The sequence below is a fragment of the Phyllobates terribilis genome, unplaced genomic scaffold (genome assembly GCF_046119375.1).
Source record: "Phyllobates terribilis strain yellow unplaced genomic scaffold, ASM4611937v1 Scaffold_3__8_contigs__length_932513732, whole genome shotgun sequence".
In the NCBI taxonomy this organism is placed as follows: domain Eukaryota; kingdom Metazoa; phylum Chordata; class Amphibia; order Anura; family Dendrobatidae; genus Phyllobates; species Phyllobates terribilis.
In genome coordinates this window covers 3,317,371-3,339,445 of record NW_027362763.1, presented here as the reverse complement: position 1 = coordinate 3,339,445, position 22,075 = coordinate 3,317,371, and the positions used below count along the sequence as shown (strand labels likewise).

The 22,075-nt window shown below is 36.9% G+C and overlaps 18 non-coding genes across 18 annotated transcripts; all 18 read right to left on the bottom strand.

The window, feature by feature from the left end:
- Positions 1-111: 111 nt before the first annotated feature.
- Positions 112-183, bottom strand: TRNAG-UCC (transfer RNA glycine (anticodon UCC)). The gene has a single exon. It is a non-coding gene; the product is annotated as a tRNA-Gly (tRNA).
- A 2,936-nt stretch (positions 184-3,119) lies between these two features.
- TRNAG-CCC (transfer RNA glycine (anticodon CCC)) lies at positions 3,120-3,191 on the bottom strand. Its single transcript has one exon. It is a non-coding gene; the product is annotated as a tRNA-Gly (tRNA).
- Positions 3,192-5,793: 2,602 nt separating this feature from the next.
- On the bottom strand, positions 5,794-5,865 carry TRNAG-UCC (transfer RNA glycine (anticodon UCC)). The gene has a single exon. It is a non-coding gene; the product is annotated as a tRNA-Gly (tRNA).
- A 2,429-nt stretch (positions 5,866-8,294) lies between these two features.
- TRNAR-UCU (transfer RNA arginine (anticodon UCU)) lies at positions 8,295-8,366 on the bottom strand. Its single transcript has one exon. It is a non-coding gene; the product is annotated as a tRNA-Arg (tRNA).
- A 271-nt stretch (positions 8,367-8,637) lies between these two features.
- TRNAG-UCC (transfer RNA glycine (anticodon UCC)) lies at positions 8,638-8,709 on the bottom strand. Its single transcript has one exon. It is a non-coding gene; the product is annotated as a tRNA-Gly (tRNA).
- Positions 8,710-8,806: 97 nt separating this feature from the next.
- TRNAG-CCC (transfer RNA glycine (anticodon CCC)) lies at positions 8,807-8,878 on the bottom strand. The gene has a single exon. It is a non-coding gene; the product is annotated as a tRNA-Gly (tRNA).
- A 1,181-nt stretch (positions 8,879-10,059) lies between these two features.
- TRNAG-UCC (transfer RNA glycine (anticodon UCC)) lies at positions 10,060-10,131 on the bottom strand. The gene has a single exon. It is a non-coding gene; the product is annotated as a tRNA-Gly (tRNA).
- Positions 10,132-10,226: 95 nt separating this feature from the next.
- On the bottom strand, positions 10,227-10,298 carry TRNAG-CCC (transfer RNA glycine (anticodon CCC)). Its single transcript has one exon. It is a non-coding gene; the product is annotated as a tRNA-Gly (tRNA).
- A 2,603-nt stretch (positions 10,299-12,901) lies between these two features.
- TRNAG-UCC (transfer RNA glycine (anticodon UCC)) lies at positions 12,902-12,973 on the bottom strand. Its single transcript has one exon. It is a non-coding gene; the product is annotated as a tRNA-Gly (tRNA).
- A 439-nt stretch (positions 12,974-13,412) lies between these two features.
- Positions 13,413-13,484, bottom strand: TRNAG-UCC (transfer RNA glycine (anticodon UCC)). Its single transcript has one exon. It is a non-coding gene; the product is annotated as a tRNA-Gly (tRNA).
- Positions 13,485-14,835: 1,351 nt separating this feature from the next.
- TRNAG-UCC (transfer RNA glycine (anticodon UCC)) lies at positions 14,836-14,907 on the bottom strand. The gene has a single exon. It is a non-coding gene; the product is annotated as a tRNA-Gly (tRNA).
- Positions 14,908-16,256: 1,349 nt separating this feature from the next.
- Positions 16,257-16,328, bottom strand: TRNAG-UCC (transfer RNA glycine (anticodon UCC)). Its single transcript has one exon. It is a non-coding gene; the product is annotated as a tRNA-Gly (tRNA).
- A 1,351-nt stretch (positions 16,329-17,679) lies between these two features.
- TRNAG-UCC (transfer RNA glycine (anticodon UCC)) lies at positions 17,680-17,751 on the bottom strand. Its single transcript has one exon. It is a non-coding gene; the product is annotated as a tRNA-Gly (tRNA).
- Positions 17,752-17,847: 96 nt separating this feature from the next.
- TRNAG-CCC (transfer RNA glycine (anticodon CCC)) lies at positions 17,848-17,919 on the bottom strand. The gene has a single exon. It is a non-coding gene; the product is annotated as a tRNA-Gly (tRNA).
- A 1,183-nt stretch (positions 17,920-19,102) lies between these two features.
- TRNAG-UCC (transfer RNA glycine (anticodon UCC)) lies at positions 19,103-19,174 on the bottom strand. The gene has a single exon. It is a non-coding gene; the product is annotated as a tRNA-Gly (tRNA).
- Positions 19,175-19,270: 96 nt separating this feature from the next.
- Positions 19,271-19,342, bottom strand: TRNAG-CCC (transfer RNA glycine (anticodon CCC)). The gene has a single exon. It is a non-coding gene; the product is annotated as a tRNA-Gly (tRNA).
- A 1,351-nt stretch (positions 19,343-20,693) lies between these two features.
- TRNAG-CCC (transfer RNA glycine (anticodon CCC)) lies at positions 20,694-20,765 on the bottom strand. The gene has a single exon. It is a non-coding gene; the product is annotated as a tRNA-Gly (tRNA).
- Positions 20,766-21,947: 1,182 nt separating this feature from the next.
- Positions 21,948-22,019, bottom strand: TRNAG-UCC (transfer RNA glycine (anticodon UCC)). The gene has a single exon. It is a non-coding gene; the product is annotated as a tRNA-Gly (tRNA).
- Between the last annotated feature and the right edge of the window lie 56 nt (positions 22,020-22,075).

The following is a 22,075-nucleotide window of genomic DNA, read 5'->3' as shown; positions in this document are numbered from 1 at the left end:
ATACCAAAAATGCTTAAGGTACCCAGCATTTTTTTCACATTTTCTGCACTAACCCTTCAAAATTGTTAGTAAAAAGTATGACGTGACTGAAAAAAAAAAACACCGATGTTTTGTATTGGCCGGGAATTGAACCCGGGTCAACTGCTTGGAAGGCAGCTATGCTCACCACTATACCACCAATGCTTACAGGGTCAGCTATTTTTTTTACATTTTCTGCACTAACATTACAAAATAGTTTGTAAAATGTATAATATGCCAGAAATAAAACTACATAAGTATTGCATTGGCTGGGAATTGAAACCGTGTCAACTGCTTGGGAAGCTGCTATGCTCACCACTATACCACCAATGCATGAACCAACTTGACTGGTTTGGGATTATGGCTGTTAAATCTGCTAAAGTTTTACTTAAAAAAAGGAGGACTGAATATGTCTTGAAAGAGCCAATTACTAAAAAGTTTAAAAACAAGGCAAAGCATTGTCCAAAACTCAAAGATGAATTCTTGTGAATCAGCTATGGAGCTTTTCCACCAATTCTTACAATTCTCTCAATCATCTTCACTTTTTGCCAATAAGGTAACTAAACTCTTACCAAGAAAGAAAGTACACTATGAGCCTTAGCTCAAAAAGATTACAAAGAGTCAGCACCAGCACCAAATTACCCCTAAAGACCTCTGCCATTTTTGGCATTTTTAACACTAACTCTAAAGACAGGGGAGTTTTTGGAATCAGTTATGTAGCTTTTCCACCTCTGCCTACAAATTCTCTCAATTAGCTTTGCTTTTTGCCAACTAAGGTAGCTAAAGTGTTACCAAGAAAGAAATAAAAGCATAAGCCTTAGCACAGAAAGTGAAAAAGAGTCCAAACACCACCAAATGCAAAAAAACAATGAGTTCTTCAAGAATTAAACTATGGCCTATTGTTTTAAAAGCAACTACACCCACCAGCATAACACCAATGCCAACCCTGACATTGCTTTCATATTGGAGACTAACCCTACAAAGTGTTTAATCAACAACTGAAGAGCAGAAGATCAGTTAGATGAGACAGTTGAAAAAAAGCTAAGAAATATTCTCTTCATTTTTTTTCTCATTTTCGTGGTTTCTAAACTCTAAGAAGAAAGAAGAGCCTGAGACTTAACACGAAAAATTAAAACAGACTAAAAGCATCACCAAATGTGAAAAACAATTCATACATTCGCTGAGAATCAAACTCGGGTCAACTACTTGGAAGGCAGCGATTCTCACCACTATACCACCAACACTTACAGAAGCCATGTTTTTTTCTTACATTTTCTGCACTATCAATACGAAATTATTAGTAAAAAGTAAGACGTGCCAAGAAAAAACCCCCCACATAAGTATTGCATTGTCCAGGAATCAATCGCAGGTCAACTGCTTGGAAGGCAGGTTTGCTCACCACTATACAAAAAATGCTTAAGGTACCCAGCATTTTTTTCACATTTTCTGCACTATCCCTACAAAATTGTTAGTAAAAAGTATGACGTGCCTGAAAAAAAAAACACCAATGTTTAGTATTGGCCGGGAATTGAACCCAGGTCAACTGCTTGGAAGGCAGCTATGCTCACCACTATACCACCAATGCTTATAGGGTCAGCTTTTTTTTTTACTTTTTCTGCATTAACATTACAAAATAGTTTGTAAAATGTATGATATGCCAGAAATAAAGCTACATAAGTATTGCATTGGCTGGAAATCAAACCCAGGTCAACTGCTTGGGAAGCAGCTTTGCTCACCACAATATCACCAAAGCATGAACCAACTTGACTGGTTTGGGATTATGGCTGTTAAATCTGCTAAAGTTTTACTTAAAAAAAGGAGGACTGAATATGTCTTGAAAGAGCCAATTACTGAAAAGTTTAAAAACAAGGCAAAGCATTGTCCAAAACTCAAAGATGAATTCTTGTGAATCAGCTATGGAGCTTTTCCACCAATTCTTGCAATTCTCTCAATTATTTTCACTTTTTTGCCAATAAGGTAACTAAACTCTTACCAAGAAAGAAAGTACACTATGAGCCTTAGCTCAAAAAGATTACAAAGAGTCAGAACCAGCACCAAATTACCCCTAAAGACCTCTGCCATTTTTGGCATTTTTAACACTAACTCTAAAGACAGAGGAGTTTTTGGAATCAGTTATGTAGCTTTTCCACCTCTGCCTACAAATTCTCTCAATTAGCTTTGCTTTTTGCCAACTAAGGTAGTTAAAGTGTTACCAAGAAAGAAATAAAAGCATAAGCCTTAGCACAGAAAGTGAAAAAGAGTCCAAACACCACCAAATGCAAAAAAACATTGAGTTCTTCAAGAATTAAACTATGGCCTATTGTTTTAAAAGCAACTACACCCACCAGCATAACACCAATGCCAACCCTGACATTGATTTCGTATTGGAGACTAACCCTACAAAGTGTTTAATCAACAACTGAAGAGCAGAAGATCAGTTAGATGAGACAGTTGAAAAAAATCTAAGAAATATTCTCTTCAATTTTTTCTCATTTTCGTGGTTGCTAAACTCCAAGAAGAAAGAAGAGCATGAGCCATAACACGAAAAATTAAAACAGACTAAAAGCATCACCAAATGTGAAAAACAATTCATACGTTGGCCGGGAATTGAACCCGGGTCAACTGCTTGGAAGGCAGCTATGCTCACCACTATACCACCAACACTTACAGAAGCCATGTTTTTTTCTTACATTTTCTGCACTAACAATACAAAATTATTAGTAAAAAGTAAGACGTGCCAGGAAAAAAAAACCCACATAAGTATTGCATTGACAAGGAATCAATCGCAGGTCAACTGCTTGGAAGGCAGGTTTGCTCACCACTATACCAAAAATGCTTAAGGTACCCAGCATTTTTTTCACATTTTCTACACTAACCCTACAAAATTGTTAGTAAAAATTATGACGTGCCTGAAAAAAAAACACACCTATGTTTTGCATTGGCCAGGAATCGAACCCAGGTCAACTGTTTGGAAGGCAGCTATGCTCACCACTATACCACCAATGCTTACAGGATCAGCTTTTTTTTTACATTTTCTGCACTAACATTACAAAATAGTTTGTAAAATGTATGTTATGCCAGAAATAAAACTACATAAGTATTGCATTGGCCGGGAATCGAACCCGGGTCAACTGCTTGGGAAGCAGCTATGCTCACCACTATACCACCAATGCATGAACCAACTTGACTGGTTTGGGATTATGGCTGTTAAATCTGCTAAAGTTTTACTTAAAAAAAGGAGGACTGAATATGTCTTGAAAGAGCCAATTACTAAAAAGTTTAAAAACAAGGCAAAGCATTTTCCAAAACTCAAAGATGAATTCTTGTGAATCAGCTATGGAGCTTTTCCACCAATTCTTACAATTCTCTCAATTATTTTCACTTTTTTGCCAATAAGGTAACTAAACTCTTACCAAGAAAGAAAGTACACTATGAGCCTTAGCTCAAAAAGATTACAAAGAGTCAGCACCAGCACCAAATTACCCCTAAAGACCTCTGCCATTTTTGGCATTTTTAACACTAACTCTAAAGACAGAGGAGTTTTTGGAATCAGTTATGTAGCTTTTCCACCTCTGCCTACAAATTCTCTCAATTAGCTTTGCTTTCTGCCCACTAAGTTAGCTAAAGTGTTACCAAGAAAGAAATCAAAGCATAAGCCTTAGCACAGAAAGTGAAAAAGAGTCCAAACACCACCAAATGCAAAAAAACAATGAGTTCTTCAAGAATTAAACTATGGCCTATTGTTTTAAAAGCAACTACACCCACCATTATAACACCAATGCCAACCCTGACATTGCTTTTATATTGGAGACTAACCTTACAAAGTGTTTAATCAACAACTGAAGAGCAGAAGATCAGTTAGATGAGACAGTTGAAAAAAAGCTAAGAAATATTCTCTTCAATTTTTTTCTCATTTTCGTGGTTGCTAAACTCTAAGAAGAAAGAAGAGCCTGAGACTTAACACGAAAAATTAAAACAGACTAAAAGCATCACCAAATGTGAAAAACAATTCATGCGTTGGCTGAGAATCGAACTTGGATCAACTACTTGGAAAGCAGCGATTCTCACCACTATACCACCAACACTTACAGAAGCCATGTTTTTTTCTTACATTTTCTGCACTAGCAATACGAAATTATTAGTAAAAAGTAAGACGTGCCAGGAAAAAAAACCCCACATAAGTATTGCATTGACCAGGAATCAATCGCAGGTCAACTGCTTGGAGGGCTGGTTTGCTCACCACTATACCAAAAATGCTTAAGGTACCCAGCATTTTTTTCACATTTTCTGCACTAACCCTACAAAATTGTTAGTAAAAAGTATGACGTGCCTGAAAAAAAAAAACACAGATGTTTTGTATTGGCAGGAAATTGAACACGGGTCAACTGCTTGGAAGGCAGCTATGCTCACCACTATACCACCAATGCTTACAAGACCAGGTTTTTTTTTTACATTTTCTGCACTAACATTACAAAATAGTTTGTAAAATGTATGATATGCCAGAAATAAATCTACATAAGTATTGCAATGGCCGGGAATCAAACCCGGGTCAACTGGTTAGGAAGCAGCTATGCTCACCACTATACCACCAATGCATGAATCCACTTGACTGGTTTGGGATTTTGGCTGTTAAATCTGCTAAAGTTTTACTTAAAAAAGGAGGACTGAATATGTCTTGAAAGAGCCAATTACTAAAAAGTTTAAAAACAAGGCAAAGCATTGTCCAAAACTCAAAGATGAATTCTTGTGAATCAGCTATGGAGCTTTTCCACCAATTCTTACATTTCTCTCAATTATTTTCACTTTTTTGCCAATAAGATAACTAAACTCTTACCAAGAAAGAAAGTACACTATGAGCCTTAGCTCAAACAGATTACAAAGAGTCAACAGCAGCACCAAATTCCCCCTAAAGACCTCTGCCATTTTTGGCATTTTTAACACTAACTCTAAAGACAGAGGAGTTTTTGGAATCAGTTATGTAGCTTTTCCACCTCTGCCTACAAATTCTCTCAATTAGCTTTGCTTTCTGCCCACTAAGGTAGCTAAAGTGTTACCAAGAAAGAAATTAAAGCATAAGCCTTAGCACAGAAAGTGAAAAAGATTCCAAACACCACCAAATGCAAAAAACAATGAGTTCTTCAAGAATTAAACTATGGCCTATTGTTTAAAAAGCAACTACACCCACCAGCATAACACCAATGCCAACCCTGACATTGCTTTCGTATTGGAGACTAACCCTACAAAGTATTTAATCAACAACTGAAGAGCAGAAGATCAGTTAGATGAGACAGTTGAAAAAAATCTAAGAAATATTCTCTTCAATTTTTTTCTCATTTTCGTGGTTGCTAAACTCTAATAAGAAAGAGGAGCATGAGCCTTAACACGAAAAATTAAAACAGACTAAAAGCATCACCAAATGTGAAAAACAATTCATGCGTTGGCAGGGAATGGAACCCGGGTCAAATGCTTGGAAGGCAGATATGCTGACCACTATACCACCAACACTTTCAGAAGTCATGTTTTTTTCTTACATTTTCTGCACTAACAATACAAAATTATTAGTAAAAAGTAAGACGTGCCAGGAAAAAAAAACCCACATAAGTATTGCATTGACCAGGAATCAATCGCAGGTCAACTGCTTGGAAGGCAGGTTTGCTCACCACTATACCAAAAATGCTTAAGGTACCCAGCATTTTTTTCACATTTTCTGCACTAACCCTACAAAATTGTTAGTAAAAATTATGACGTGCCTGAAAAAAAAACACACCCATGTTTTGCATTGGCCAGGAATCGAACCAGGGTCAACTGCTTGGAAGGCAGCTATGCTCACCACTATACCACCAATGCTTACAGGACCAGCTTTTTTTTTTACATTTTCTGCACTAACATTACAAAATAGTTTGTAAAATGTATGATATGCCAGAAATAAAACTACATATGTATTGCATTGGCCGGGAATCGAACCCAGGTTAACTGCTTGGGAAGCAACTATGCTCTCCACTATACCACCAATGCATGAACAAACTTGAGGGATTTGGGATTATGGCTGTTAAATCTACTAAAGTTTTACTTAAAAAAAGGAGGACTGAATATGTCTTGAAAGAGCCAATTACTAAAAAGTTCAAAAACAAGGCAAAGCATTGTCCAAAACTCAAAGATGAATTCTTGTGAATCAGCTATGGAGCTTTTCCACCAATTCTTACAATTCTCTCAATTATTTTCACTTTTTTACCAATAAGATAACTAAACTCTTACCAAGAAAGAAAGTACACTATGATCCTTAGCTCAAAAAGATTACAAAGAGTCTGCACCAGCACCAAATTACCCCTAAAGACCTCTGCCATTTTTGGCATTTTTAACACTAACTCTAAAGACAGAGGAGTTTTTGGAATCAGTTATGTAGCTTTTCCACCTCTGCCTACAAATTCTCTCAATTAGCTTTGCTTTCTGCCCACTAAGGTAGCTAAAGTGTTACCAAGAAAGAAATAAAAGTATAAGCTTTAGCACAGAAAGTGAAAAAGAGTCCAAACACCACCAAATGCAAAAAAACAATGAGTACTTCAAGAATTAAACTATGGCCTATTGTTTTAAAAGCAACTACACCCACCAGCATAACACCAATGCCAACCCTGAAATTGCTTTCGTATTGGAGACTAACCCTACAAAGTATTTAATCAACAACTGAAGAGCAGAAGATCAGTTAGATGAGACAGTTGAAAAAAAGCTAAGAAATATTCTCTTCAATTTTTTTCTCATTTTCGTGGTTGCTAAACTCTAAGAAGAAAGAAGAGCCTGAGACTTAACACGAAAAATTAAAACAGACTAAAAGCATCACCAAATGTGAAAAACAATTCAAGCGTTGGCTGAGAATCAAACTTGGATCAACTACTTGGAAAGCAGCGATTCTCACCACTATACCACCAACACTTACAGAAGCCATGTTTTTTTCTTACATTTTCTGCACTATCAATACGAAATTATTAGTAAAAAGTAAGACGTGCCAGGAAAAAAACCCCCACATAAGTATTGCATTGACCAGGAATCAATCGCAGGTCAACTGCTTGGAGGGAAGGTTTGCTCACCACTATACCAAAAATGCTTAAGGTACCCAGCATTTTTTTCACATTTTTTGCACTAACCCTACAAAATTGTTAGTAAAAAGTATGACGTGCCTGAAAAAAAAAAACACAGATGTTTTTCATAGGCAGGGAATTGAACCCGGGTCAACTGCTTGGAAGGCAGCTATGCTCACCACTATACCACCAATGCTTACTTGGTCAGCTTTTTTTTTTACATTTTCTGCACTAACATTACAAAATAGTTTGTAAAATGTATGATATGCCAGAAATAAAACTACATAAGTATTGCATTGGCTGGAAATCAAACCCGGGTCAACTGCTTGGGAAGCAGCTATGCTCACCACTATACCACCAATGAATGAACCAACTTAACTGGTTTGGGATTTTGGCTGTTAAATCTGCTAATGTTTTACTTAAAAAAGGAGGACTGAATATGTCTTGAAAGAGCTAATTACTAAAAAGTTTAAAAACAAGGCAAAGCATTGTCCAAAACTCAAAGATGAATTCTTGTGAATCAGCTATGTAGCTTTTCCACCAATTCTTACATTTCTCTCAATTATTTTCACTTTTTTGCCAATAAGGTAACTAAACTCTTACCAAGAAAGAAAGTACACTATGAGCCTTAGCTCAAACAGATTACAAAGAGTCAACAGAAGCACCAAATTCCCCCTAAAGACCTTTGCCATTTTTGGCATTTTTAACACTAACTCTAAAGACAGAGGAGTTTTTGGAATCAGTTATGTAGCTTTTCCACCTCTGCCTACAAATTCTCTCAATTAGCTTTGCTTTTTGCCAACTATGGTAGCTAAAGTGTTACCAAGAAAGAAATAAAAGCATAAGCCTTAGCACAGAAAGTGAAAAAGAGTCCAAACACCACCAAATGCAAAAAAACAATGAGTTCTTCAAGAATTAAACTATGGCCTATTGTTTTAAAAGCAACTACACCCACCAGCATAACACCAATGCCAACCCTGACATTGCTTTCATATTGGAGACTAACCCTACAAAGTGTTTAATCAACAACTGAAGAGCAGAAGATCAGTAAGAATGGACAGTTGAAAAAAAGCTAAGAAATATTCTCTTCAATTTTTTTCTAATTTTCGTGGATGCTAAACTCTAAGAAGAAAGAAGAGCCTGAGACTTAACACGAAAAATTAAAACAGACTAAAAGCATCACCAAATGTGAAAAACAATTCATGCGTTGGCCGGGAATCGAACCCAGGTCAACTGCTTAGAAGGCAGCTATGCTCACCACTATGCCACCAACACTTACAAAAGCCATGTTTTTTTCTTACATTTTCTGCACTAACAATACAAAATTATTAGTAAAAAGTAAGACGTGCCAGGAAAAAAAAACTCACATAAGTATTGCATTGACCAGGAATCAATCGCAGGTCAACTGCTTGGAAGGCAGGTTTGCTCACCACTATGCCAAAAATGCTTAAGGTACCCAGCATCTTTTTCACATTTTCTGCACTAACCCTACAAAATTGTTAGTAAAAAGTATGACGTGCCTGAAAAAAAAAAAACACCGATGTTTTGTATTGGCCGGGAATTGAACCCGGGTCAACTGCTTGGAAGGCAGCTATGCTCACCACTATACCACCAATGCTTACAGGGTCAGTTTTTTTTTTTTACATTTTCTGCACTAACATTACAAAATAGTTTGTAAAATGTATGATATGCCAGAAATAAAACTACATAAGTATTGCATTGGCCGGGAATCGAACCCGGGTCAACTGCTTGGGAAGCAGCTATGCTCACCACTATACTACCAATGCAGGAACAAACTTGACTGGTTTGGGATTATGGCCGTTAAATCTGCTAAAGTTTTACTTAGAAAAAGGAGGACTGAATATGTCTTGAAAGAGCCAATTACTAAAAAGTTTAAAAACAAGGCAAAGCATTGTCCAAAACTCAAAGATGAATTCTTGTGAATCAGCTATGGAGCTTTTCCACCAATTCTCACAATTCTCTCAATTAGTTTCACTTTTTTGCAATAAGGTAACTAAACTCTTACCAAGAAAGAAAGTACACTATGAGCCTAAGCTCAAACAGATTACAAAGAGTCAAAAGCAGCACCAAATTCCCCCTAAAGACCTCTGCCATTTTTGGCATTTTTAACACTAACTCTAAAGACAGAGGAGTTTTTGGAATCAGTTATGTAGCTTTTCCACCTCTGCCTGCAAATTCTCTCAATTAGCTTTGCTTTCTGCCCACTAAGGTAGCTAAAGTGTTACCAAGAAAGAAATAAAAGCATAAGCCTTAGCACAGAAAGTGAAAAAGATTCCAAACACCACCAAATTCAAAAAAACAATGAGTTCTTCAAGAATTAAACTATGGCCTATTGTTTTAAAAGCAACTACACCCACCAGCATAACACCAATGCCAACCCTCACATTGCTTTCGTATTGGAGACTAACCCTACAAAGTATTTAATCAACAACTGAAGAGCAGAAGATCAGTTAGATGAGACAGTTGAAAAAAATCTAAGAAATATTCTCTTCAATTTTTTTCTCATTTTCGTGGTTGCTAAACTCTAAGAAGAAAGAAGAGCATGAGCCTTAACACGAAAAATTAAAACAGACTAAAAGCATCACTAAATGTGAAAAACAATTCATGCGTTGGCCAGGAATCGAACCCGGGTCAACAGCTTGGAAGGCAGCTATGCTCACCACTATACCACCAACACTTACAGAAGCCATGTTTTTTTCTTACATTTTCTGCACTAACAATACAAAATTATTAGTAAAAAGTAAGACGTGCCAGGAAAAAAAAACACACATAAGTATTGCATTGACCAGGAATCAATCGCAGGTCAACTGCTTGGAAGGCAGGTTTGCTCACCACTATACCAAAAATGCTTAAGGTACCCAGCATTTTTTTCACATTTTCTGCACTAACCCTGCAAAATTGTTAGTAAAAATTCTGACGTGCCTGAAAAAAAAACACACCTATGTTTTGCATTGGCCAGGAATCGAACCCGGGTCAACTGCTTGGAAGGCAGCTATGCTCACCACTATACCACCAATGCTTACAGATCAGCTTTTTTTTTTACATTTTCTGCACTAACATTACAAAATAGTTTGTAAAATGTATGATATGCCAGAAATAAAACTACATAAGTATTGCATTGGCCGGGAATCGAACCCGGGTCAACTGCTTGGGAAGCAGCTATGCTCACCACTATACCACCAATGCAGGAACCAACTTAACTGGTTTGGGATTATGGCTGTTAAATCTGCTAAAGTTTTACTTAAAAAAAGGAGGACTGAATATGTCTTGAAAGAGCCAATTACTAAAAAGTTTAAAAACAAGGAAAAGCTTTGTCCAAAACTCAAAGATGAATTCTTGTGAATCAGCTATGGAGCTTTTCCACCAATTCTTACATTTCTCTCAATTAGTTTCACTTTTTTGACAATAAGGTAACTAAACTCTTACCAAGAAAGAAAGTACACTATGAGCCTTAGCTCAAACAGATTACAAAGAGTCAACAGCAGCACAAAATTCCCCCTAAAGACCTCTGCCATTTTTGGCATTTTTAACACTAACTCTAAAGACAGAGGAGTTTTTGGAATCAGTTATGTAGCTTTTCCACCTCTGCCTACAAATTCTCTCAATTAGCTTTGCTTTCTGCCCACTAAGGTAGCTAAAGTGTTACCAAGAAAGAAATAAAAGCATAAGCCTTAGCACAGAAAGTGAAAAAGATTCCAAACACCACCAAATGGAAAAAAACAATGAGTTCTTCAAGAATTAAACTATGGCCTATTGTTTTAAAAGCAACTACACCCACCAGCATAACACCAATGCCAACCCTGACATTGCTTTCGTATTGGAGACTAACCCTACAAAGTGTTTAATCAACAACTGAAGAGCAGAAGATCAGTTACATGAGACAGTTGAAAAAAATCTAAGAAATATTCTCTTCAATTTTTTTCTCATTTTCGTGGTTGCTAAACTCTAAGAAGAAAGACGAGCATGAGCCTTAACACGAAAAATTAAAACAGACTAAAGGCATCACCAAATGTGAAAAACAATTCATGCGTTGGCAAGGAATCGAACCTGGGTCAACAGCTTGGAAGGCAGCTATGCTCACCACTATACCACCAACACTTACAGAAGCCATGTTTTTTTCTTACATTTTCTGCACTAACAATACAAAATTATTAGTAAAAAGTAAGACGTGCCAGGAAAAAAAAAACCCACATAAGTATTGCATTGACCAGGAATCAATCGCAGGTCAACTGCTTGGAAGGCAGGTTTGCTCACCACTATACCAAAAATGCTTAAGGTACCCAGCATTTTTTTCACATTTTCTGCACTAACCCTACCAAATTGTTAGTAAAAATTATGACGTGCCTGAAAAAAAAACACACCCATGTTTTGCATTGGCTGGGAATCGAACCCGGGTCAACTGCTTGGAAGGCAGATATGCTCACCACTATACCACCAGTGCTTACAGGATCAGCTTTTTTTTTTACATTTTCTGCACTAACATTACAAAATAGTTTGTAAAATGTATGATATGCCAGAAATAAAACTACATAAGTATTGCATTGGCCGGGAATAGAATCCAGGTCAACTGCTTGGGAAGCAGCTATGCTCACCAATATACCACCAATGCATGAACCAACTTGACTGGTTTGGGATTATGGCTGTTAAATCTGCTAAAGTTTTACTTAAAAAAAGGAGGACTGAATATGTCTTGAAAGAGCCAATTACTAAAAAGTTTAAAAACAAGGAAAAGCTTTGTCCAAAACTCAAAGATGAATTCTTGTGAATCAGCTATGAAGCTTTTCCACCAATTCTTACAATTCTCTCAATTATTTTCACTTTTTTGCAATAAGGTAACTAAACTCTTACCAAGAAAGAAAGTACACTATGAGCCTTAGCTCAAACAGATTACAAAGAGTCAAAAGCAGCACCAAATTCCCCCTAAAGACCTCTGCCATTTTTGGCATTTTTAACACTAACTCTAAAGACAGAGGAGTTTTTGGAATCAGTTATGTAGCTTTTCCACCTCTGCCTACAAATTCTCTCAATTAGCTTTGCTTTCTGCCCACTAAGGTAGCTAAAGTGTTACCAAGAAAGAAATAAAAGCATAAGCCTTAGCACAGAAAGTGAAAAAGATTCCAAACACCACCAAATGCAAAAAAACAATGAGTTCTTCAAGAATTAAACTATGGCCTATTGTTTTAAAAGCAACTACACCCACCAGCATAACACCAATGCCAACCCTCACATTGCTTTCGTATTGGAGACTAACCCTACAAAGTATTTAATCAACAACTGAAGAGCAGAAGATCAGTTAGATGAGACAGTTGAAAAAATCTAAGAAATATTCTCTTCAATTTTTTTCTCATTTTCGTGGTTGCTAAACTCTAAGAAGAAAGAAGAGCCTGAGACTTAACACGAAAAATTAAAACAGACTAAAAGCATCACCAAATGTGAAAAACAATTCATGCGTTGGCAGGGAATTGAACCCGGGTCAACTGTTTGGAAGGCAGCTATGCTCACCACTATACCACCAACACTTACAGAAGCCATGTTTTTTTCTTACATTTTCTGCACTAACAATACAAAATTATTAGTAAAAAGTAAGACGTGCCAGGAAAAAAAAACCCACATAAGTATTGCATTGACCAGGAATGAATCGCAGGTCAACTGCTTGGAATGCAGGTTTGCTCACCACTATACCAAAAATGCTTAAGGTACCCAGCATTTTTTTCACATTTTCTGCACTAACCCTACAAAATTGTTAGTAAAAATTATGACGTGCCTGAAAAAAAAACACACCCATGTTTTGCATTGACCGGGAATCGAACCCGGGTCAACTGCTTGGAAGGCAGCTATGCTCACCACTATACCACCAATGCTTACAGGATCAGCTTTTTTTTTTACATTTTCTGCACTAACATTACAAAATAGTTTGTAAAATGTATGATTTGCCAGAAATAAAACTACATAAGTATTGCATTGGCCGGGAATAGAATCCGGGTCAACTGCTTGGAAGGCAGCTATGCTCACCACTATACCACCAACACTTACAGAAGCCATGTTTTTTTCTTACATTTTCTGCACTAACAATACAAAATTATTAGTAAAAAGTAAGACGTGCCAGGAAAAAAAAAACCCACATAAGTATTGCATTGACCAGGAATCAATCGCAGGTCAACTGCTTGGAAGGCAGGTTTGCTCACCACTATGCCAAAAATGCTTAAGGTACCCAGCATTTTTTTCACATTTTCTGCACTAACCCTACAAAATTGTTAGTAAAAATTATGAAGTCCCTGAATAAAAAACACACCCATGTTTTGCATTGGCCGGGAATCGAACCCAGGTCAACTGCTTGGAAGGCAGCTATGCTCACCACTATACCACCAATGCTTACAGGATCAGCTTTTTTTTTACATTTTCTGCACTAACATTACAAAATAGTTTGTAAAATGTATGATATTCCAGAAATAAAACTACATAAGTATTGCATTGGCCGGGAATAGAATCCGGGTCAACTGCTTGGGAAGCAGCTATGCTCACCACTATACCACCAATGCATGAACCAACTTGACTGGTTTGGGATTATGGCTGTTAAATCTGCTAAAGTTTTACTTAAAAAAAGGAGGACTGAATATGTCTTGAAAGAGCCAATTACTAAAAAGTTTAAAAACAAGGAAAAGTTTTGTCCAAAACTCAAAGATGAATTCTTGTGAATCAGCTATCGAGCTTTTCCACCAATTCTTACAATTCTCTCAATTAGTTTCACTTTTTTTGACAATAAGGTAACTAAACTCTTACCAAGAAAGAAAGCACACTTTGAGCCTTAGCTCAAACAGATTACAAAGAGTCAACAGCAGCACCAAATTCCCCCTAAAGACCTCTGCCATTTTTGGCATTTTTAACACTAACTCTAAAGACAGAGGAGTTTTTGGAATCAGTTATGTAGCTTTTCCACCTCTGCCTACAAATTCTCTCAATTAGCTTTGCTTTCTGCCCACTAAGGTAGCTAAAGTGTTACCAAGAAAGAAATAAAAGCATAAGCCTTAGCACAGAAAGTGAAAAAGATTCCAAACACCACCAAATGCAAAAAAACAATGAGTTCTTCAAGAATTAAACTATGGCCTATTGTTTTAAAAGCAACTACACCCACCAGCATAACACCAATGCCAACCCTGACATTGCTTTCGTATTGGAGACTAACCCTACAAAGTATTTAATCAACAACTGAAGAGCAGAAGATCAGTTAGATGAGACAGTTGAAAAAAATCTAAGAAATATTCTCTTCAATTTTTTTCTCATTTTCGTGGTCGCTAAACTCTAAGAAGAAAGAAGAGCATGAGCCTTAACACGAAACATTAAAACAGACTAAAAGCATCACCAAATGTGAAAAACAATTCATGCGTTGGCCAGGAATTGAACCCAGGTCAACAGCTTGGAAGGCAGCTATGCTCACCACTATACCACCAACACTTACAGAAGCCATCTTTTTTTCTTACATTTTCTGCACTAACAATACAAAATTATTAGTAAAAAGTAAGACGTGCCAGGAAAACAAAAACCCACATAAGTATTGCATTGACCAGGAATCAATCGCTGGTCAACTGCTTGGAAGGCAGGTTTGCTCACCACTATACCAAAAATGCTTAAGGTACCCAGCATTTTTTTCACATTTTCTGCACTAACCCTACAAAATTGTTAGTAAAAATTTTGAAGTCCCTGAATAAAAAACACACCCATGTTTTGCATTGGCCGGGAATCGAACCCAGGTCAACTGCTTGGAAGGCAGCTATGCTCACCACTATACCACCAATGCTTACAGGATCAGCTTTTTTTTTACATTTTCTGCACTAACATTACAAAATAGTTTGTAAAATGTATGATATGCCAGAAATAAAACTACATAAGTATTGCATTGGCCGGGAATAGAATCCGGGTCAACTGCTTGGGAAGCAGCTATGCTCACCACTATACCACCAATGCATGAACCAACTTGACTGGTTTGGGATTATGGCTGTTAAATCTGCTAAAGTTTTACTTAAAAAAAGGAGGACTGAATATGTCTTGAAAGAGCCAATTACTAAAAAGTTTAAAAACAAGGAAAAGCTTTGTCCAAAACTCAAAGATGAATTCTTGTGAATCAGCTATGGAGCTTTTCCACCAATTCTTACAATTCTCTCAATTATTTTCACTTTTTTGCAATAAGGTAACTAAACTCTTACTAAGAAAGAAAGTACACTATGAGCCTTAGCTCAAACAGATTACAAAGAGTCAAAAGCAGCACCAAATTCCCCCTAAAGACCTCTGCCATTTTTGGCATTTTTAACACTAACTCTAAAGACAGAGGAGTTTTTGGAATCAGTTATGTAGCTTTTCCACCTCTGCCTACAAATTCTCTCAATTAGCTTTGCTTTTTGCCCACTAAGGTAGCTAAAGTGTTACCACGAAAGAAATAAAAGCATAAGCCTTAGCACAGAAAGTGAAAAAGATTCCAAACACCACCAAATGCAAAAAAACAATGAGTTCTTCAAGAATTAAACTATGGCCTATTGTTTTAAAAGCAACTACACCCACCAGCATAACACCAATGCCAACCCTCACATTGCTTTCGTATTGGAGACTAACCCTACAAAGTATTTAATCAAAAACTGAAGAGCAGAAGATCAGTTAGATGAGACAGTTGAAAAAAATCTAAGAAATATTCTCTTCAATTTTTTTCTCATTTTCGTGGTTGCTAAACTCTAAGAAGAAAGAAGAGCATGAGCCTTAACACGAAAAATTAAAACAGACTAAAAGCATCACCAAATGTGAAAAACAATTCATGCGTTGGCCAGGAATTGAACCCGGGTCAACTGCTTGGAATGCAGCTATTCTCACCACTATACCACCAACACTTACAGAAGCCATGTTTTTTTCTTACATTTTCTGCACTAACAATACAAAATTATTAGTAAAAAGTAAGAAATGCCAGGAAAAAAAAAACCCACATAAGTATTGCATTGACCAGGAATCAATCGCAGGTCAACTGCTTGGAAGGCAGGTTTGCTCACCACTATACCAAAAATGCTTAAGGTACCCAGCATTTTTTTCACATTTTCTGCACTAACCCTACAAAATTGTTAGTAAAAATTATGACGTGCCTGAAAAAAAAACACACCTATGTTTTGTATTGGCCGGGAATCGAACCCGGGTCAACTGCTTGGAAGGCAGCTATGCTCACCACTATACCACCAATGCTTACAGGATCAGCTTTTTTTTTAACATTTTCTGCACTAACATTACAAAATAGTTTGTAAAATGTATGATATGCCAGAAATAAAACTACATAAGTATTTCATTGGCCAGGAATCAAACCCGGGTCAACTGCTTAGGAAGCAGCTATGCTCACCACTATACCACCAATGCATGAACCAACTTGACTGTTTTGGGACTATGGCCGTTAAATCTGCTAAAGTTTTACTTAGAAAAAGGAGGACTGAATATGTCTTGAAAGAGCCAATTACTAAAAAGTTTAAAAACAAGGCAAAGCATTGTTCAAAACTCAAAGATGAATTCTTGTGAATCAGCTATGGAGCTTTTCCACCAATTCTTACAATTCTCTCAATTAGTTTCACTTTTTTGACAATAAGGTAACTAAACTCTTACCAAGAAAGAAAGTACACTATGAGCCTTAGCTCAAACAGATTACAAAGAGTCAGCACCAGCACCAAATTCCCCCTAAAGACCTCTGCCATTTTTGGCATTTTTAACACTAACTCTAAAGACAGAGGAGTTTTTGGAATCAGTTATGTAGCTTTTCCACCTCTGCCTACAAATTCTCTCAATTAGCTTTGCTTTCTGCCCACTAAGGTAGCTAAAGTGTTACCAAGAAAGAAATAAAAGCATAAGCCTTAGCACAGAAAGTGAAAAAGATTCCAAACACCACCAAATGCAAAAAAACAATGAGTTCTTCAAGAATTAAACTATAGCCTATTGTTTTAAAAGCAACTACACCCACCAGCATAACACCAATGCCAACCCTGACATTGCTTTCATATTGGAGACTAACCCTACAAAGTATTTAATCAACAACTGAAGAGCAGAAGATCAGTTAGATGAGACAGTTGAAAAAAATCTAAGAAATATTCTCTTCAATTTTTTTCTCATTTTCGTGGTTGCTAAACTCTAAGAAGAAAGAAGAGCATGAGCCTTAACACGAAAAATTAAAACAGACTAAAAGCATCACCAAATGTGAAAAACATTTCATGCATTGGCCGGGAATCAAACCCGGGTCAACAGCTTGTAAGGCAGCTATTCTCACCACTATTCCACCTACACTTACAGAAGCCATGTTTTTTTCTTACATTTTCTGCACTAACAATACAAAATTATTAGTAAAAAGTAAGACGTGCCAGGAAAAAAAAAACCCACATAAGTATTGCATTGACCAGGAATCAATCGCAGGTCAACTGCTTGGAAGGCAGGTTTGCTCACCACTATACCAAAAATGCTTAAGGTACCCAGCATTTTTTTCACATTTTCTGCACTAACCCTACAAAATTGTTAGTAAAAATTATGACGTGCCTGAAAAAAAAACACACCCATGTTTTGCATTGGCCGGGAATTGAACCCAGGTCAACTGCTTGGAAGGCAGCTATGCTCACCACTATACCACCAATGCTTACAGGATCAGCTCTTTTTTTTACATTTTCTGCACTAACATTACAAAATAGTTTGTAAAATGTATGATATGCCAGAAATAAAACTACATAAGTTTTGCATTGGCCGGGAATCGAACCCGGGTCAACTGCTTGGGAAGCAGCTATGCTCACCACTATACCACCAATGCATGAACCAACTTGACTGGTTTGGGATTATGGCCGTTAAATCTGCTAAAGTTTTACTTAGAAAAAGGAGGACTGAATATGTCTTGAAAGAGCCAATTACTAAAAAGTTTAAAAACAAGGCAAAGCATTGTCCAAAACTCAAAGATGAATTCTTGTGAATCAGCTATGGAGCTTTTCCACCAATTCTTACAATTCTCTCAATTAGTTTCACTTTTTTGACAATAAGGTAACTAAACTCTTACCGAGAAAGAAAGTACACTATGAGCCTTAGCTCAAAAAGATTACAAAGAGTCAGCACCAGCACCAAATTCCCCCTAAAGACCTCTGCCATTTTTGGCATTTTTAACACTAACTCTAAAGACAGAGGAGTTTTTGGAATCAGTTATGTAGCTTTTCCACCTCTGCCTACAAATTCTCTCAATTAGCTTTGCTTTCTGCCCACTAAGGTAGCTAAAGTGTTACCAAGAAAGAAATAAAAGCATAAGCCTTAGCACAGAAAGTGAAAAAGATTCCAAACACCACCAAATGGAAAAAAACAATGAGTTCTTCAAGAATTAAACTATGGCCTATTGTTTTAAAAGCAACTACACCCACCAGCATAACACCAATGCCAACCCTGACATTGCTTTCGTATTGGAGACTAACCCTACAAAGTATTTAATCAACAACTGAAGAGCAGAAGATCAGTTAGATGAGACAGTTGAAAAAAATCTAAGAAATATTCTCTTCAATTTTTTTCTCATTTTCGTGGTTGCTAAACTCTAAGAAGAAAGAAGAGCATGAGCCTTAACACGAAATATTAAAACAGACTAAAAGCATCACCAAATGTGAAAAACAATTCATGCATTGGCCGGGAATCGAACCCAGGTCAACTGCTTGGAAAGCAGCTATGCTCACCACTATACCACCAACACTTACAGAAGCCATTTTTTTTTCTTACATTTTCTGCACTAACAATACAAAATTATTAGTAAAAAGTAAGACGTGCCAGGAAAAAAAAAACCCACATAAGTATTGCATTGACCAGGAATCAATCGCAGGTCAACTGCTTGGAAGGCAGGTTTGCTCACCACTATACCAAAAATGCTTAAGGTACCCAGCATTTTTTTCACATTTTCTGCACTAACCCTACAAAATTGTTAGTAAAAATTATGACGTGCCTGAAAAAAAAACACACCCATGTTTTGCATTGGCCGGGAATCGAACCCGGGTCAACTGCTTGGAAGGCAGCTATGCTCACCACTATACCACCAATGCTTACAGGATCAGCTTTTTTTTTTACATTTTCTGCACTAACATTACACAATAGTTTGTAAAATGTATGATATGCCAGAAATAAAACTACATAAGTATTGCATTGGCCGGGAATCGAACCCAGGTTAACTGCTTGGGAAGCAGCTATGCTCACCACTATACCACCAATGTATGAACCAACTTGACTGGTTTGGGATTATGGCCGTTAAATCTGCTAAAGTTTTACTTAGAAAAAGGAGGACTGAATATGTCTTGAAAGAGCCAATTACTAAAAAGTTTAAAAACAAGGCAAAGCATTGTCCAAAACTCAAAGATGAATTCTTGTGAATCAGCTATGGAGCTTTTCCACCAATTCTTACAATTCTCTCAATTAGTTTCACATTTTTGACAATAAGGTAACTAAACTCTTACCGAGAAAGAAAGTAAACTATGAGCCTTAGCTCAAACAGATTACAAAGAGTCAACAGTAGCACCAAATTCCCCCTAAAGACCTCTGCCATTTTTGGCATTTTTAACACTAACTCTAAAGACAGAGGAGTTTTTGGAATCAGTTATGTAGCTTTTCCACCTCTGCCTACAAATTCTCTCAATTAGCTTTGCTTTCTGCACACTAAGGTAGCTAAAATGTTACCAAGAAAGAAATAAAAGCATAAGCCTTAGCACAGAAAGTGAAAAAGATTCCAAACACCACCAAATGGAAAAAAACAATGAGTTCTTCAAGAATTAAACTATGGCCTATTGTTTTAAAAGCAACTACACCCACCAGCATAACACCAATGCCAACCCTGACATTGCTTTCGTATTGGAGACTAACCCTACAAAGTATTTAATCAACAACTGAAGAGCAGAAGATCAGTTAGATGAGACAGTTGAAAAAAATCTAAGAAATATTCTCTTCAATTTTTTTCTCATTTTCGTGGTTGCTAAACTCTAAGAAGAAAGAAGAGCATGAGCCTTAACACGAAAAATTAAAACAGACTAAAAGCATCACCAAATGTGAAAAACAATTCATGCGTTGGCCAGGAATTGAACCCAGGTCAACAGCTTGGAAGGCAGCTATGCTCACCACTATACCACCAACACTTACAGAAGCCATTTTTTTTTCTTACATTTTCTGCACTAACAATACAAAATTATTAGTAAAAAGTAAGACGTGCCAGGAAAAAAAAAACCCACATAAGTATTGCATTGACCAGGAATCAATCGCAGGTCAACTGCTTGGAACGCAGGTTTGCTCACCACTATACCAAAAATGCTTAAGGTACCCAGCATTTTTTTCACATTTTCTGCACTAACCCTACAAAATTGTTAGTAAAAATTATGACGTGCCTGAAAAAAAAACACACCCATGTTTTGCATTGGCCGGGAATCAAACCCGGGTCAACTGCTTGGAAGGCAGCTATGCTCACCACTATACCACAAATGCTTACAGGATCAGCTTTTTTTTTTACATTTTCTGCACTAACATTACAAAATAGTTTGTAAAATGTATGATATGCCAGAAATAAAACTACATAAGTATTGCATTGGCCGGGAATCGAACCCGGGTCAACTGCTTGGGAAGCAGCTATGCTCACCACTATACCACCAATGCATGAACCAACTTGACTGGTTTGGGATTATGGCCGTTAAATCTGCTAAAGTTTTACTTAGAAAAAGGAGGACTGAATATGTCTTGAAAGAGCCAATTACTAAAAAGTTTAAAAACAAGGCAAAGCATTGTCCAAAACTCAAAGATGAATTCTTGTGAATCAGCTATGGAGCTTTTCCACCAATTCTTACAATTCTCTCAATTAGTTTCACTTTTTTGACAATAAGGTAACTAAACTCTTACCAAGAAAGAAAGTAAACTATGAGCCTTAGCTCAAACAGATTACAAAGAGTCAACAGTAGCACCAAATTCCCCCTAAAGACCTCTGCCATTTTTGGCATTTTTAACACTAACTCTAAAGACAGAGGAGTTTTTGGAATCAGTTATGTAGCTTTTCCACCTCTGCCTACAAATTCTCTCAATTAGCTTTGTTTTCTGCCCACTAAGGTAGCTAAAGTGTTACCAAGAAAGAAATAAAAGCATAAGCCTTAGCACAGAAAGTGAAAAAGAGTCCAAACACCACCAAATGGAAAAAAACAATGAGTTCTTCAAGAATTAAACTACGGCCTATTGTTTTAAAAGCAACTACACCCACCAGCATAACACCAATGCCAACCCTGACATTGCTTTCGTATTGGAGACTAACCCTACAAAGTATTTCATCAACAACTGAAGAGCAGAAGATCAGTTAGATGAGACAGTTGAAAAAAATCTAAGAAATATTCTCTTCAATTTTTTTCTCATTTTCGTGGTTGCTAAACTCTAAGAAGAAAGAAGAGCATGAGCCTTAACACGAAAAATTAAAACAGACTAAAAGCATCACCAAATGTGAAAAACAATTCATGCATTGGCCGGGAATCAAACTCGGGTCAACAGCTTGGAAGGCAGCTATGCTCACCACTATACCACCAACACTTACAGAAGCCATGTTTTTTTCTTACATTTTCTGCACTAACAATACAAAATTATTAGTAAAAAGTAAGACGTGCCAGGAAAAAAAAACCCACATAAGTATTGCATTGACCAGGAATCAATCGCAGGTCAACTGCTTGGAAGGCAGGTTTGCTCACCACTATACCAAAAATGCTTAAGGTACCCAGCATTTTTTTCACATTTTCTGCACTAACCCTACAAAATTGTTAGTAAAAATTATGACGTGCCTGAAAAAAAAACACACCCATGTTTTGCATTGGCCAGGAATCGAACCCGGGTCAACTGCTTGGAAGGCAGCTATGCTCACCACTATACCACCAATGCTTACAGGATCAGCTTTTTTTTACATTTTCTGCACTAACATTACAAAATAGTTTGTA